This window comes from Sus scrofa, chromosome 1, assembly GCF_000003025.6.
Source record: "Sus scrofa isolate TJ Tabasco breed Duroc chromosome 1, Sscrofa11.1, whole genome shotgun sequence".
NCBI classification, from domain to species: Eukaryota; Metazoa; Chordata; class Mammalia; order Artiodactyla; family Suidae; genus Sus; species Sus scrofa.
In genome coordinates, this window is record NC_010443.5 from 51,083,306 (window position 1) to 51,100,402 (window position 17,097).

The 17,097-nt window shown below is 40.4% G+C and overlaps 1 long non-coding RNA gene across 1 annotated transcript; it reads right to left on the bottom strand.

Moving 5' to 3' along the window:
* LOC110256957 lies at positions 421 to 7,041 on the bottom strand. The gene is made up of 2 exons (XR_002339047.1): positions 6,938 to 7,041; positions 421 to 882 (listed from the first exon to the last, which is right to left on the bottom strand). It is a non-coding gene; the product is annotated as an uncharacterized LOC110256957 (long non-coding RNA).

Below are 17,097 nucleotides of genomic sequence, written 5' to 3' on the forward strand. Positions count from 1 at the left end.
TTCATACCCATATGTTTCTAATCACTTTCAAAGACACTATTTTGGAAGATGAAGAACAGAAACACTACATGGTGTGATTAGAGTCTTTATGGAGTTATTCATTTGTACGAATCCAAAGAGGGCTGAAACATAGAGCAAAAAACAGGAATAGGTTTATTTCAATCACATTGGTGAACCCACCTTTTTCATTGCACATTTTTTTAAGGCTCTCAGCCACTAGAGAGGCATGCCAAGCTGATGGCACTGCTGGTCGCTCACCTTCACAAGCAGGGACAAACCAGGGGAGGATGAAAAGCCCATGCTTTTCTTTTACCATCTCTCCTCTCTTGATATACCCTCCCCTTTCCTTCCTGTTCACCACTTAGGCACCCGCCCCAGAGGGTCTGATCAGAGGCTGAGGGGTGGTCCTGGGCTCAGAGCTTTTTTTGGGATGCTCCTTCAGGTGCTCAGGTCCCCCTCAGGTCTGTTCATCTCTCTCCAGGAGGAGAAAGCACATACCAGTGCAGGTGCATATTTGGCTGTGGTCCTGAGGTCCTGGACAGGCTTTCCTGACTGGGCTGGAACCATCCCTCCTTCTCACTCATCCCACAGAGCTGAGCTGGAGAGGAGATTTCTCTACTGCCCTGGAATCGATGGCTCTGTCGCTGTTTCCATCTGTCAAGGTGACATGCCAGCCCGCTAATGCTGAATTATTGATACTCCTTCCCAGAGCAAGTTAACCAAACAATTCAAAATCAGTGAGAAGAGGATGGCCACTTGCAGATGAGGTTAACTCCATTCTGTCATGTGGACAGGAAGCTGATGGCTGCCTCCAAGCCAAACGCACTTGATTTATGTTACTGCAGAGTGAGGCTCTCAGGGCCACCAAGAGAAAGCACGCAACTGAAAAACACAATTAGCCTTTTAACAGAAGAGGATTCAGATTGCTCTTCAAATAAGCCACATTTACAAGCTAATCTTCCCCTCTTCCCTCAGCAATAACCAGAGGGGAAGTTCTTTTATAGTCCAAAGAAATCCCAAGATTTCCTTGAATAACTGGGATTCTACCATGAATTTGACCTTTAGTCATAAGGAAAAGGTGATTACTGGAAACACAAAGTCTTACCTCTGACTAAATTCCTACTAATTTTATACTTGGTGTCAGGATACTAGAACAAGAATGAGTCTGAGGTCTGACAAACCACTGATTTTACTGAGCAGTGCCTCAGAAGATCAAAGAACATTCTCTTCCATATTCAGTGTCATAAAGTATATTCTTTAGCAAGCACATTCATTGCTATGTGGTGAGTAAACAGCTGCTTTATTTTACACACAGAGGTGCCAGGAGGTGCTTGTTTGGAAGATGTGGATGCCCAGGTTGCCAGTATAATAAATAAATGGTCATGTTGTATATTTCCATTCATCTGGATGGACCTTTTATTCAAAGACCTGCCAAGACACATGCACAGGCCAGAATGTTGAAAGGACTGACTTTCATAAATGTAAGCATTCCACATCATTTCACCTGCCTGTATTTTTCACTCCTCCAAGCTCAGTGAACTGTCACAGACGTGGGTCTGCAGCGCCATCTAGTGGACAGGAAGTAGGGGGGTAATGCATTTGGAAATTTTGAAATTTGAAAGCCAGATTCCAGGTGCGGTCCAACCTTCCTGTTCCTTGGGGAGGGCCTCAGTCATCATCTGAGTGGGAGGGAACAGGAGTCGGAACAACAGTTTCGCTCCATGGAGCACAGGGAGGTTGCTGCCAAGTGGGGCAGTGCATTGATCTGTGCATTTTGATTGGTGGAGAGATCAGTTATTAATCAACAAAGAACTATTGATTTCCCAGCCAGGAAGCAGTGTATCAGCTGTTACTATTAACAACCAATGTGCTGGGAAGTTGCCCAGGAGGAGCTATGCCCCAGGCTTCAGCTAGCAGATCATTAAAGATGGGAAGTCCTGAATCTCCAGAGTGATGGCTGGGGAGCCTGAGGAATTCTAAACAAAACATTAAATGAATTTGCATTTTGTAGTTCAAAAGGGGGCTGGTCATTAATTCTCTTTACATAAAAAGAATGTGAAAACTGCGTATTTATGGCATGTGGGTTCTCTTACTTAACTTAAAAAATGGAATAATTAGGACCAGGAGGGGGGGCATCAGCCATTGGTAGCTATTTATCAAGGGCCTACCTAGGCCAGGTGCTCCCCTAGGGAATGTAAACACACTTAGAATTACATTAAAATACCATTGTGGTGTAATATGTCTCAAAAGAGAAACAAGAACCAAACACTTTCAGTTTAGCTGTTCTGTTTTTCTCCTATGTCAATCTTTCATGAATTTCTTCCTTACTGAAAACATGAAATATTTGGGAATTCAACAAGGTTTTCCTGTGGCAATTGTCCTTTAAAACCAACCTGGAGCAATTTCTGACAAATGACTATCGAGTCCTCAGCCCTTGGGCAAGGGCCAGGTTCTAGAAAGCTTGCTTCCAAGGACCATTGCCAAGGAAGAGGAGTTGGTGTTGGGGCTACCTGGCTGACTCGATAAGCCAATAAGTGGGATTTCACAGTCTGCTCTCTGGGGACAAGAGCAGGCGTCCAATCAACCTTTCCAGAGTTGACATCTATGGAGAATCTGATGATGTAGGAAGGCTGAAATGTGGCAGGAGAAAAAAATTGTAGTGGCCTTTAAAAAAGTGTTATTGACAGGACTATAAAAAGCCAGGAATTTGAGAACTTATTTTTATTCGATTTGCAGAAGTGGTTGATAGACTTAAGTGTTCCAGATGCTGAGGAAATAAGGATGAGTTTCCCAGCATGTGAGGTACTCCTGGCCAAGCAGTGGGGAGCAAGCAGCACATGTAATAATAATGTAGTTGAGGCCAGCCACTGGCATGAACACAGTGCTTTATTTATAGCAGTTCTTAAACTGACCATGTACCTGAATCACCTGGTTAAACTACAGATCTTTGTGACCCATGGTTCTGCTTCAGTAGGTCTGTGGTGAATTCCAAGAATTTGCATTAACAACCAGTTTCCAGGTCATGCCATGCTGTCTGTCTGGAGGCCACTATTTTAGAGGTGGAGAAGCAGGTTGTGACTTCTCTGCTGGATGTGTGATAAATGTTAGGAGTTTGGTTGATGGAGAGGGCTCTGAGGCAGAGATAATGTGAGAAGGCACATCTGGTGGTGGTCAACATTTGGGTGCACAAGGATGGGAGGGAAGGAGGCCCACACTACAGGCTGGGTATTTCTGAAGGGCCTTGGCTGCTGGGTGCAGAGTCTGGGCACTTTCGCAGTGTGGAGACTTCAGAGGGTTTCCAGGAGAGTGGAGAGATCAGATTTGTTTCCTAGAAAGGAAATCATCTACTATTTCAACAGAGAACCAGAAGCAGAGAAAGCAACGAAGAGGCTGCTTCAATGGTCCAGGGGATGGACGTTGAGGGGCTTCACTAAGGCCATGGTAGTCGAGGTGAAAAGGCAAGAGCAAAATGAGAAAGACTTTAGGGGCAGAAGTCATTGTAAGTAGGGACAGTAGTGCATGTCAAAGGTGAAGGAGGAGGTGCTGGGAATGGTGTGCAATGCAACACTGGGGTCCTTGCATGGGAAGCCTTGGTGTGAGGTGAGATACTATAAAGTAAAGAGCAATTTTTGAAGGAAAAATGATTAATCCAGTTTTGGTAATGTTAAACCTGAAGTATTGCCAAAAGAAAAGAAAGAAAAGAATAATGAATGAGAATAATACAGTATCTGTGTTAAACTGAGGGAAAGTAATGGCTTGTGGCAGGACTGATATGATATATGCCTGCTTTAAATTTTATGCCATAAGCTTAACCCTCCCAGACTTCAGACAATATGTCAAAGCTACACTAATCAAAACAGCATGGTATTGGCACAAAAACAGATATATGAATCAATGGAACAGAAATAGAGAACCCAGAAATAAAGCCACACTTATATGGTCAATTAATCTTTGACAAAGGAGGAAAAACATACACCCGGAAAAGACAGTCTCTTCAGCAAGTGGTGCTGGGAAAATTTGGACAGCCACATGTAAATCAATAAAGTTAGAACACTCTCTCACACTATACACAAAATAAACTCAAAATAGCTTAAAGACTTAAATGTAAGACACGACACTGTAAAACTCCTAGAAGAGAACATAGGCAAAACATTTTCTGATGTAAATCATATCGTCTGACAAAAATATATCATTTAATGTAAATCATATCATTTATCATCATGAAAAACTCTGTATCATTGGAGTTTTTTAAGTCAGTCTCCCAAGGCAATAGGAATGAAACGAAAATAAACAAATGAACAAATGAGACCTAGTCAAATTTATAAGCTTTTTTTTTTTTTTTTTTTAAACAGCAGGAAAACATCAACAAAATGCAAAGACAACCTATGGACTGGGAGAAAAGATTTGCAAATGATGTGACCAAAAGGGCTTAATTTCCAAAATACACAAACAGCTTGTATAACAACAAAATACCCAAACAACCCAATCGAAAAAAGGGCAGAAGACCTTAGTAGACGTTTCTCCAAAGAAAACATGCACACAAAGACACATGAAAATATGCTCAACATCGCTAATTATTAGAGGAATGCAAATCAAAACTACAATGAGGTGCCACCAGTCGGAGTGGCCATTATCAAAAAGTCTACAAATAACAAATTATGGAGAGGGTGTGGAGAAAAGGGAACCCTTCTACATTGTGAGTGGGAATGTGCATTGGTGCAGCCACTATGGAAAAACAGTATGGAGATTCCTTAAAAAACTAAAAATAGAACTACCATATGATCCAGCAATCCCACTCCTGGGTATATATATCCAGAGGAAATTCTAATTTGAAAAGATACATGCACCTCAGTGTTCACTGAAGCACTATTTACAATGGCTAAGAGGAAGCAACCTAAATGTCCATTGACAGAATAAAGATGTGGCATGTGTGTGTACACAGACACACACACACACACAGGAATATTATTCATACATAAAAAAGAATGAAATAATGCCTTTGCAGCAAGATGGATGGACCTAGAGAGTATCATAAGTCAAAGACAAATATCATATGATATCACTTATATATGGAATCTAAAAAAATAATACAAAAGGACTTATTTAGGAAACAGATAACAAATACACAGATTTAGAAAACACACTTATGGTTGCCAAAGCGGAAGGGGGGGTAGTGATAAATTAGGAGTTTGGGATTAAAATATACACACTACTATATATAAAACATAGACTAAAAGGTCCTACTGTACAGCACAGGAAACTATATTCAATATCCTGGAATAAACCATAATGAAAAAGACTATGAAAAAGAATATACATATGTATAACTGAATCACTTTGCTGTACAAAAGAAATTAATACAACACTGTAAATCAATTGTACTTCAATTAAAAAAAGAAAAAACTATTAAGCCATAAGAAGATAAGACTCCCATTTTCCTTTTCCTTCTATTTCAGCAGAGCCAGTGGAGATCAGAGTTCACGTAATCAGGGCTACTTAAAAAAATTTACTCAACCTACTACTCACATACACAGTACTTATAATACGCTTAAAATATGATTGGGGAGACAAGACAAGGACTCTTGAAATGATAACAAAGTGAATGATTTAAAGAGGTTTTTAGTTGAAACATTCATAGGTACTTCAAAATCATCTCTCCTCTTTTATTTCCTGCCTCTTTTTTCTGACACCCACAATTGGCTATCTTTCTGCCCTTTGGCTAGGATGTCTAAGTAGAAAATACCACTGGAATGTAAATTAGCTGTGTTCAGAGGCCTAGGAAATTCCAAAGAGCTGGAAGCTAGAGTCAGGTTAATAAGAGCACAGCTTTTTGGTTCTAAGTACATGGGAATCACCTAGGGATATTGTTAAAATGCAGATTCAGATTCTGGGGCCTGAGAATCTGCATCTCTAGTGAGCTGTCAAGTGATGCTTCAGTGCTGCTGGTCTGTGGACCACACTGTCGGCAAGTTGCTAGGCCTCTGTCAGCCTGGTTGAAAGGACTGCCTTCAGCGTTAGATGGACTCGAGATGCAATACTGGGCCTGTTAGTAGGGGGTTGACCTTAAGGTGAGTTATTCAACCTCAATCAATTCAACCTCAAAGAAATTTCTTTTTCCATAACAATAACCTCTTACATTGGGGGTTGCCATTATCCATGTGCTTTCTGGCATCATTGGTGTTTTTGAGGATGGCTTTTATGCACAGCTAAGATTTTTCAGGGACCATTTTGGCATTTCAAATTAATATTCAATATAATTAAAATTATGAATTAAAAAATTCAAGAGCTTAGACTCAGGAGACAGATGCTGTGTTTGAGTTTCAGCTGGGTACCACTTACTAACTCCAACCTTTGAACTAGTGCCTTGTCCTTGTAGACATCTACTCATTTACTTTCCCCTACAACCCAGTATAGATGTCATTATTATCCCCAGCTGAGTCTGTTTCCACTTCTCTAAACTGGGAATACTAATCAGGAGTTGTAAGGAATACAGGAGTCATGTGTGAAAAACACTTAGAAAAGGCCTGGCACATGAGAAAGCGTGTACATCACTGTTCCTTAGGCCTTTGGGTTCAGCTCATAAGTCTTAGCTTTCTGTTTATAAGTCTATCAAATTTTAACAATCACTTGCCCACCAATTAGGATGTGGGATGTATGTGGGAGGTGTCTCGACACCACCAAGAAATGCTCCTACACCAGCAGGCATCCTACAATTCAACTCAGTTCTGAGATAGCATCCAATTCCACAGTTTAAGGGCTCAGTCTCACAATACTGCTCCCTTTTCCCCGCACCCTTCAGATGCTGGTTGTCAGCCCAGGTTGTCACCTCTGCTTCTGACTAAAGACCAGTAGATCAGAGATTCCAACCATCACCTCCGCCTTGGATTCGATTAATTTCTAGAAGGGCTCGCAGAACTAAGAGAAACAGTTAACTTACTAGATCACCAGCTTATAACTCAGGAACAGTCAGATGGAAGAGATGCATGGGGCAAGGCGCTGGTTCCCATGTCCTCTCAAGGCGCCATCTTCCAGCTCCCATTATAGGTTCACCAACCCAGAAGCTCTCAGGGCCATCCTTTTGGGTTTTTATAGGGTTTTGTTACACAGGCAGGATTCATTAAATCATTGGCCATTGCCAATAGAACTCGATTGCCCCTTTCCCAGGTCAAGGGTGGGAATGAAAGTTTCAACCCTCTAATCACCTGGTTGTTTCCTCTGGTGAACAGCCCCCATCCCTAGGAGACCCAAGGACAGTTCAAAAGTCACCTCGTTAATGCAGAAAATGACACTTTTATAGCACTCTTAGAAAATTCCAGGGTTTTAGAGATCTGTGCCAGAATAGGGAAAAAGATCAGATATATATTTCTTATTATAAACTGTAATATAACAACTTAATCTTATGTGCTCTCAGTTTCATTTATAAATCCAGGGTTCCTTATTTTCTTTAAGGAATTCATTTGTCTATAAACAAACCATATCAAATACCTAAATAAATCTCATAAATCTAAAATTTTATGGAGTTCCTGTTGTGGCTTAGGGGTAACAAACCCAAGTAGTATCCCTGAGGATGTGGGTTCAATCCCTGGCCTTGCTCAGTGTGTTAAGGATCTGGCATTGCCATGAGCTGTGATGTAGGTTGCACCTGTGGCTAGGATCTGGCATTGTTGTGGCTGTAGCGTAAGGCCTGGCAGCTGCAGCTCCCATTTGACCGCTAGGCTGAAAAATTCCATATACTGCATGTACAGCCCTAAAAAGCAAAAAACGAACAAGCAAACAAACAAAAAATCCTTAAATTTATAAACATGGGGAGTCTTAAGCAGTGGCATAGTAATAGGGCTGGTAAATGTGGCCTGCTCTGGATACAGACAATAAAGAAGTACATTATCTGTAGAGAATTTAAAAACAATAATAAAACCAATAAAATGTTTATTAGTCTGCTTTTTATTATCATTATGTACCGACGTGCTAACAATAACTGCTAAAACACCCCTCCACACTGGGCTGGACCATTCCTACCATCTGTGCCTCTCAGTATTTCTACCTCATCTTAATTTCTCTTTAATGTTGCCAAACACTTAAAATCTTAGCCAGTTTCTCTTTTACTTTTCAATTAAAAATTATTAATCTAGTTGTCTTTAGGCTTATCTATTGATTATTCTGTCATTAAATATCATAAATATTTAAAAATACCAAATATTTACTAATTCCCCCAAACATAGCTCAGAATATTAACACTATAGGTTTGATTTATGTCACCATTTATACATTTAATTATAAACTTTCCCAGGATTTTATAATGTTGACTCAATAATGAAACACTTGTTACATAAGCAGAACAGCATACTGAGTTAAGATTATAAATTCTTGGTGCTGTCTATCTCGCATTGAAGACTGGCCCTGCCACTAGCTAGCTGTGTGACAGTGGCTGGTTATATAATCTCTCTGTTCCCTAATTTATCAAATGGTCATACTAATAGTAAATAGCTTTCTCAAAAAATAACTAAATAATTATACCAAACTGTATTAAAAATTGATTGGCCTTATAAGTATGGGTCTATTTCCAATTCCATCAGGACAGAAGCAGGGTGGCCAGAGGGGAGCATGTGGGTTGCTGTCACCATCTCTTCCTCTAACATGACTGACATGAGCAGGTTACCACGAGTAGAACAACAGCTAATAAATAATAGCAAACAGGAACACTTCATCTGCACAAGCGCTGGGCTACGTTTTCATATCTTTGAATCACACAAAGCTCATAAGCTAGATACTATTGTTATCAGCCTCTTTACACTTGAGAAGTTGGGTGGCTTGCCTCAGCCACTTACAAGGACACTTTCTATAGACACCTATAGAAGGTGTCTTCTGTAAGCTGCACCCAATACAGCTTATCAAAAAGGAAGAGGAATTCCCGTTGTGACATATAGTTAAGGATACGGTGTTGTCTCTGCGGTGGCTTGGGTCACAGCTGTGGCATGGATTTGATCCCTGGCCCAGTAAATTTGAAATGCACATCTGGTCACTTTCTATACTAGAGCTGACATTGGTTCTGGGACAATTGGAAGTCACTATATTTTGAAAAGCTCTCAGTAAATAGATATTACAACAGTTGAAACATCTTCTTCCAGCTGTGTGGTCTCAGTTACACCCCAAAACCCATGATGCAGAGCAAACCAAGGACATTCTCCACAAACTGCTGATTGACAAAGAGCAGGTATGCCTCTGAGCCCAGTGTGCACTAACCCCAGAGTCCATCAACTGGAATTTATTCCCTGAAGAATAATTCCAGACTTAAGAATTCATTCTTAATTCTTGAAGGGAAATTTCCATATCCTGCATTAATAATCATAAGAATTCAGTAGCAATGTCACCAAGGACCCTCAGAAGATATTCTGTTCTCTCATGCAGAGACAGGATGATAATGAACTGAAAAATAGGACCTTGGAAAACCAAATTTTATGACATAATGCTTGTCATTTGGACATTTTTGATATGACAACTCTAATAATGTACCTCCTAGACATTTATTATGATTTTAAATAAATAAGAGAAATGCCAGCAAGGGAGAGCCAGCTTTGTGTATCCTGATTTTCTGTTTTAATAGCAAATTCCTGGATGGAGGGCTGGCTTCATGGCCTGGCCACCTGTGCTTTTGCTCCGGGCCCAGCGCTCCTAAGGGCCCACTGCTCGGTTCAGAGCCCTGCTGTTGAAACAGAGCAGGACCCTGTGGTCTCTGCTTGCCTTTTATCTGTAGGAAACTTTAGCCAAAGAATAAGTTTAATCAGAGAAGTGAGAAAGGAAAGCAGTCAAGCAAGACAAAATAATAATAGTTTAGTCATTAAGCAAAGTGAAGGATCTTTAGTTCCTCCTCAAGGATTGTAGATAATATTCAGAGCCATGTCCTGTGAGCTGTCTTGTAGAGACAGAAATCCCTACCAGGTGGAAGAAGTTAACTACATGATGGCCAGATTGTAGCCATGACATAAGCTGCCACAATTCTGAGAACCGCCCTCAAGGAAATGGGAACAAACTGACCCTGGAACTGAAGACTAACTGTACTTACAGTCAAGATGAATCTGGTCAGACCACTGCATGACTGATTTTAACATGACTCAGAGCTGACTGTGCTGTTCTACATGTAGCCCCCTCCTTCCACCTATGAATATCTTGTCCACTGGTTGTCAGTGTGGAGAGTCAGCCTTAGGACGTGAGTCAGCCCTCTCCCCCCAGGTGTCCACCTACAGAATAAAGACAATTTTTTTTCCTCCAACCTTGCCTCTTGAGTACTGGCTTTTGAGTGGTGAGAAACTGGACCCCACTTTCAGTAACACTGTCATTATCAGGAAATTCTTAATAATTTTATCTCTGGGGAGTTCCCATTTTGGCTCAGTGGTTAACAAACCGACTGGCATCCATGAGGACATGGGTTTGATCCCTGGCCTCGCTCAGTGGGTTAAGGATCCGGCATTGCTGTGAGCTGTGGTGTAGGCTGCAGACATGGCTTGGATCCTGTGTTGCTGTGGTTCTGGTGTAGGCCTGCGGCTATAGCTCCGATTGAACCCTAGCCTGGTAACATCCATATGCTGCAGGTGCAGCCCTAAAAAGACAAAAAAAAAAAAAAAAACAACTCTGAACTTGTTTTTTGTTGGGTGGGTCCTGGTCCCCCTGCATGCCATGTTGGTGATACACCAGAAGCAGAGAATTCTGGAGGCCCATATATGTGGGGTTTTGGGAGTCAAAGAATAGCAGGTGAGTGTGGTCTGCATCTGACAGAGCACATGAGGATGCTTCCGGCCCCAAGAAGCGAACCAGAAAGTGCTTCAAGCCCAGAAAGAAGGCACTGGCAGGTCCACGAAGGACCAACAAACCCAAGTGTACCCTTCTCCCTCATGTCACTTCCTTGTGTTAGCCAACCACTCACAGCTGTACTAACGACACAAGGAGAGGGAGGTACTGGGTGACCCACAGCTCCTTTCCTTTGAGTGCTTCCTTACTCATCAAGAAGCTGAAGGTAAAGAGTGTTGATGGAATATATGCATGTTAATAAATAAAACAGTTGAGTTAATTTTATGTGGCATTTCCACTGTTCTGGTGAGAACAAAATACATATGCATGCATGAGCTATAAAATATGAATTGGGTGATTTCAGTGATTCAGCAAATGAGTTAAATGCTTTTCTATTTGCATTTAAACTGGCATCACGTGATATAAAGATGGATAGTAAAATGAATGCCAGTAATTTAAAATTTTAATTTTTCTTTGCTTAGAATGACATTACATAGCATATATAAAGCACCATGACAAATCAAGAGAGAAAGTGTGGGAGCAAAAAGCTTTATGATTTCCCTCTGCCTTTTGAACAAGGGACCTTCATTTTCTTTCTTTTTTTGATTTTTTTAAAATAAAAGACAGTGAAGGTCATTTCTTCCTCTACACGCAGGGAGTCCTTGTTTTATTTGTTCTTGTTTTGTTTTGGGGCCATGCCTGTAGCACCTGCAAGTTCCCGGGCCAGGGATTGAACCTGCACCACAGTAGTGACAATGCAGAATCCTTAATCCCCCAAGCCACTGGGGAACTCCAAGGGACCCTCATTTTCACTTTGCAGTGGGCCCTGGAAACTCTGTAACTGGCCCCTGCAGCCTGTGGAATGGCCAGTTTCCTGTTTCTTCCTTTCCTGTTCAGCTGGCCTATCCTAGCTTTCTCCACCAGTATCCCTGGCTATCTACAGGTGGAGCCTTGCCCCCTGGTCCTGGCAGCACATGAAAGCATCCTTATTAAGACCATGTGTTGTCTCAGTACCAAGAACTTGAATGAGGCTTGTGCCCAGGGTCACAACAGTTGGCATCTGGCTTCTCCTCGAAGTGCAGTGTGAGTTCCTTATCCTTGTAGACTTGTGCTGGCCCTGCCATTTGCTGTCTGCATCTTCCCCTGTTGTCCTCCTACCTGGGTCTGACCTAGAGGAGCAGCTGTGCTCCTCCCTGTACTGATCCCTCGATTCCAGACTCTAGGGTCCACCTTAACCAATGACTGCTTTATTTTTAAAATTTTTTTTGGCTAGGTTGTAAATGCACATTGCACAAAATTCAAAAGATATGAAAGGGCATGCACTCAAAAGTGAACCTCCCTTTAAACCTTGCCTTTGACTCACTTGGACTTATCCCTGAAGTTAGTTTCTTAATTATCTTTTCATATGTACTTCCATAGATATTTTATGGTTGTGTGTATACACACACACATGCACATGTAAATGTGTAAACATATACAGTCACAAACACACACACATGTATGTTTTTCATGTTTTTAAAAACTCACATGAAGTGTGTGCATCTCATTTTTCACTTAGGAATATATCTTGGAGATTCTTCCATATCAGTAACCATTGGGCTCAATTATTCTTTTTAAGGGCCTCATAGTCATTTACTGTATTCTTTGAAAGACATTTAGATTATTTCTAATATTTTGATATTTCAGACATTGCTGAACTTCTTTCTTGCACATAATTTCACACATTTATGAATATTTTTTAGATGTGGAAAAGCAAGCTCTAAGAGAATGTAACATTTTAATTTAGAAATAGATGCACCAATTTCTCTCCATGCAGGTTGTATCAGTTTATGCTTCTGCAGCCATGTATAAAAGTCTGTGGATCTTTGAACTTATGGCTCTCTGCCGCTCTGACAGGGGACAAACAATTTTCCTAGAATCTTTACCTATGAGTGGATTGTGGAGTGCAGCTATATTTGAATTCATGATGTAGTGTCCATCTGTGGGGTGGCCTTCTGCCTCCTCGCCAGTGCTTAGTACTCTCAGATTACTAACCTATTCCAGTAGGTGAAGGGGAATGATGTTTCAGAGTGGTTTTAATTTGCATTTCTCCAACCACTAATAAGGTTGAACATTTTTTTCGCATGCCCATGGTCCATTGTTGGTTCTTCACTGATGAAATGCCAGCTGTGTCTTTTTCCCAATTTCTATTGGGTTGTCTTTTTTTTTTTTTTTCTTTTAATGTTCTGATACTAGTTCTTTGTGAAGTAGATGTGTTGTAAAAATCATTCCTAACTTTGTGACTTATCTTTCTAATCTCCTTATGATATCGTTCCATGAACAAAGTTCTTAACTTTATATTTGTTTAATCTTATCAACACTGAACTTTTTGATTCATTCCTTTTATATTTATGAAATGCTTTCTTGTTCTAATGTAAAAAAGGTAGAGTCTTATACAACCTTCTAAGTGTTGCAGTTCTGGAGTCCCTGTTGTGGCTCAGTGGTAACAAACCTGACTGTCATCCATAAGGTTATGAGTTGAATCCCTGGCCCTGCTCAGTGGCTTAAGGATCTGCCATTGCCTTGAGCTATGGTGTTGGTTGCAGACGTGGCTTGGATCTGGTGTCGCTGTGCCTATGGTATAGGCCAGTAGCTGTGGCTCGGATTTGACCTCTAGCCTGGAAACTTCCATATGTCACAGGTACAGCCTTAAAAAAACAAAACAAAACAAAAAATGTTACAGTTCTGTCTTTCATAATGAAGTCTTTGATGTGCTTAAAATTAAATTTTTATATAGTGAGAGGTAGGAATCCCATTTCGTATTTACTTTATGAATAAATAATTGGCCCATTACTTTTTACTGTGCAGTTTATTGAATAGTCCTCCTTTTCCCATAGATTTTCAGCTCTCTATCATAGCTCAAGTTTTCATGTATGTGTGGATCTGCTCTGTGCTCCCTTCCATCTTCCTGGTCAACCTGTCTGGACCTGTCTTTTAACATTTTAGGACAAAGTATATTTGCTAAATTAAGACCATGCTCAATGCTGCATGGTCTTAATTTCTATAGTTTCATGAATTTTCATATCTCGTGGGACCAGTTCCTCCACTTTATTCCTCTTTGGGTGCCTTGTTCTTCCATAGAAATTTGAGACTCTATCAAGTCTTCAAAAAATCCTGCTTGGGTTTTGGTTGGAATTGCAGTTAATCTATAGATCAATTGGGAAAGGACTGCCGTCTTTATTGAGTCTTCCTACCCAATAACATATGTATGTTACTTTACTGCTTTAAAATAAAATTTATAAATTTTCAAGATGGGCTTTCACACATTCAGACTTTTCCTTAAATAATTTGTATTTTGTTGCTTTAGAAACCATTTCCAACTAATTGTGGCTGATGAGTAGAAAAGCGTTGACTTTTTTTTTTTGCTTTTTAGGGCTGCCCTCGCAGCATATGGAAGTTCCCAGGCTAGGGGTCAAGTTGGAGCTGCAGCTGCCGACCTACCAGTAGCCACAGCAACATGGATTCTGAGTCCCATCTGCAACCTACACCACAGCTCATGGCAACGCCGGATCTTTAGCCCATTGAGTAGAGCCAGAGATCAAACACTGGTCCTTATGGATACTAGTCGGGTTCGTTTCCCCTGAGCCACAAAGGGAGCTCCCATGTTTGACTTCTTAATAGTGGCTCAGTACCTAGCAAGGGTGTACATTCTTCTGTGTTATCTGTGTAGAGAAGTATATCATTTGCAAATAATGGCAGACTTGTTTCATCCTTTCCAATCCTAATGTCTCTAGAAGAAGTCTAATAGAAGTGGTGATAGTAGGCATCCCTGGTTCTTAATCCCAAAGGTAATGTTTTTAACATTCTAGGATAAAGTATATTTGCTATGTATTTTTTTCTGTATATAGTTTTAGTGAGATTAAGGAATCTCCCTTCTATGCCTAGTTTGCCAAAGGGGTTAATTTTTAATCTTCAATTTTTTATCTTTGTGAGAAATGATGAAATTACTCTATTTCCATTTTCTCCATTCTTTCTTTTTTTGCTTCCACCACCTTTTATGCTGATGACATGTTTACCCTTACATACCTTTTCCTATTGGTTCAACATCTTTAATTGCTGTTTTTATCCCTATCTGTAAAAGATGAGGAATTCAGTGTACTACTTTATCTCTCACCATTCAGTGTACTACTTTATCTCTCACCATTTGGTTCTTTTCCTCCTAAATTTTATTAATTATATCGTAGTAATATTGTCCTTATTTATAGAATTTCAATTCTGTTCTCCAACCATAATCCCTACATTTGTTTTAGTTTTATTCCTACAGATATATTTAGGACTTACTGCCAGTCTATCCGTTGTAGTTTTGTCATCCTCTTTTTTTTTGGCTAAAAGCTGTCCTGTAATAATATCTTCAAGAGATGCTTGTGGAAGCTATATCCTCTGGGAATTTTTTCTTTTTATACTTGAACGATAACATGTTGAGTATAAATTCTTGGGTCATGTGTTCTTTTCTTAGTAACTTTTGGGGCTTTGGAATATTATACTATTTTCTAGTGTCTCAAGTCAAAATATTTTTTTTCCTTTGGTAGATGAATTGAATGTTTTACATAGAGGTCCACACAATTCATTCATTGTCTCTTTAGTATAATCACATTTCCAGGCTATGTCACAGTGCTCATGGTTTTGTTGAATTTTTTTTTCCTTGGAATATGGGGTATATCTTCAAATGCAGGTTCAAATCTAGCTTTTGTTTTCAAAAAGTGTCTTGAATTGTATCTTTCCTGTTCTATTATTTCATTTAAAAGAGAGAACCATGTTAGATCTACTTTTAAAAATTTCTGTTTATTATTTGTAATTATTTTTAACTCTTCATTTCCATTTTATTTGCTTATGTTTCTCAAACCTGTCCTCCACGTCCATGTTGGTGATTTTAGTAGAGCCTTGTTATCTTTTGGGCTGCTCCTGCTGTGGCCTCATTTTGGTAATGATTTTGTTTTTCTCTTCTCTCCTGGATGCTGCTACTCCTTCTGCCATCTCTCCAGGCTTCATCTGAGTCCTGGCTCTGCTCTGAGCTCCCCTTTTATCCTGGCAGTTGCTTCTTAATACGTTTATGAATTCATGCTGATATATTTGCCCACAACCTCATTTGTCTTATGGCAACATTTTCATGGCACCGTGTTTCGGGAATTCTCCTTAAGTTATAGAATTATATGTGTGAATTGTTTTAGTGTCTCTTCATCCTATCTCACTGACCCACTGTTTCCTGTGTTTCCAGACTCTCTGTATGAGGCTTTACTCACTCCCACCTTCTCTAGTTTTCCTTTGTGCCAAATTAGGTAAGCCCCTTCCACTCTCCTGTACCCACCTTCCTGTTGACATTGCCTGGCAGATGGTGCCACTTACTTCAATATCTTTCACTGAAGATAGAATTTGCATTTCTGTCTCTCACAGTCCTTATTGCTTTTAGATGATATTTTAGAGAAGAAGAACTGCCACCTTGACTTGCCCAAAACTTGGAAAAACTTGTCTATTGGAGTCTTACTTTGCTGTTGGAATGGTCTAATCCTGGGCGCATGTCTGGCTCCTTTCCACCTCCCAGGCTTGCCTCTGTTGTTGTGGTTCAGCCCCTTGCCATCTGTGTCACCAACACTGCCTGCTAGGTAAGACTATGAGTTAGGCCTCTGGGTATTAATCAGTGATGATGAACAAAACCTCGCCCTTTAAAAGCAAGAGAATGTGTTGGTACTTTTAGTCACTCTTGAGAAACCTAATTAGATAGGGAGCTATGGGATCTAAAAGGTCTGTATTTTTATATCTAGCAATAGAAGAGTTTGTAGCTTTCTCCTTGGGAAACGGCCAGTCCGTTTTCCATTCCCAGCTCACTTCATCTAGAGGCTTATACTCCATGCATTTCTTGCACTCAAGGTATGACATTCTAGCTGCAAAACTCATAATGGTTCTCTAGTAATTTTCTTATGTGAATGCACATCACTGGTTTCCTAAACTGAGACTAATACAATCAAGGCTATGTTTTTATTACTTCTGTAGATAACTACACTCTAAATTTAAAAGGAAAAAAAATTTTAAAAGGTTGCACAGTGGGAGCTGTCAGCTCAGTGTGGTGGGAGGAATGCTGACCAGGCTGGTAGAAGTCTAGGTCCTGTCCCTCAGTGCCTCGGTTGTCTGTGGGTCTCAGAGGAGACAGGAAAGGCAGGAGCCAGGACGCCTTCTGCACTGTCCTCTGATGAGTGGGCAATGCAGTTCTAATGAGCTTGGGCTCTGGGTCAGGATGCCTGGGTTCCAGCCTAAATACTTGATTTGGGGCAAGTTCATTTG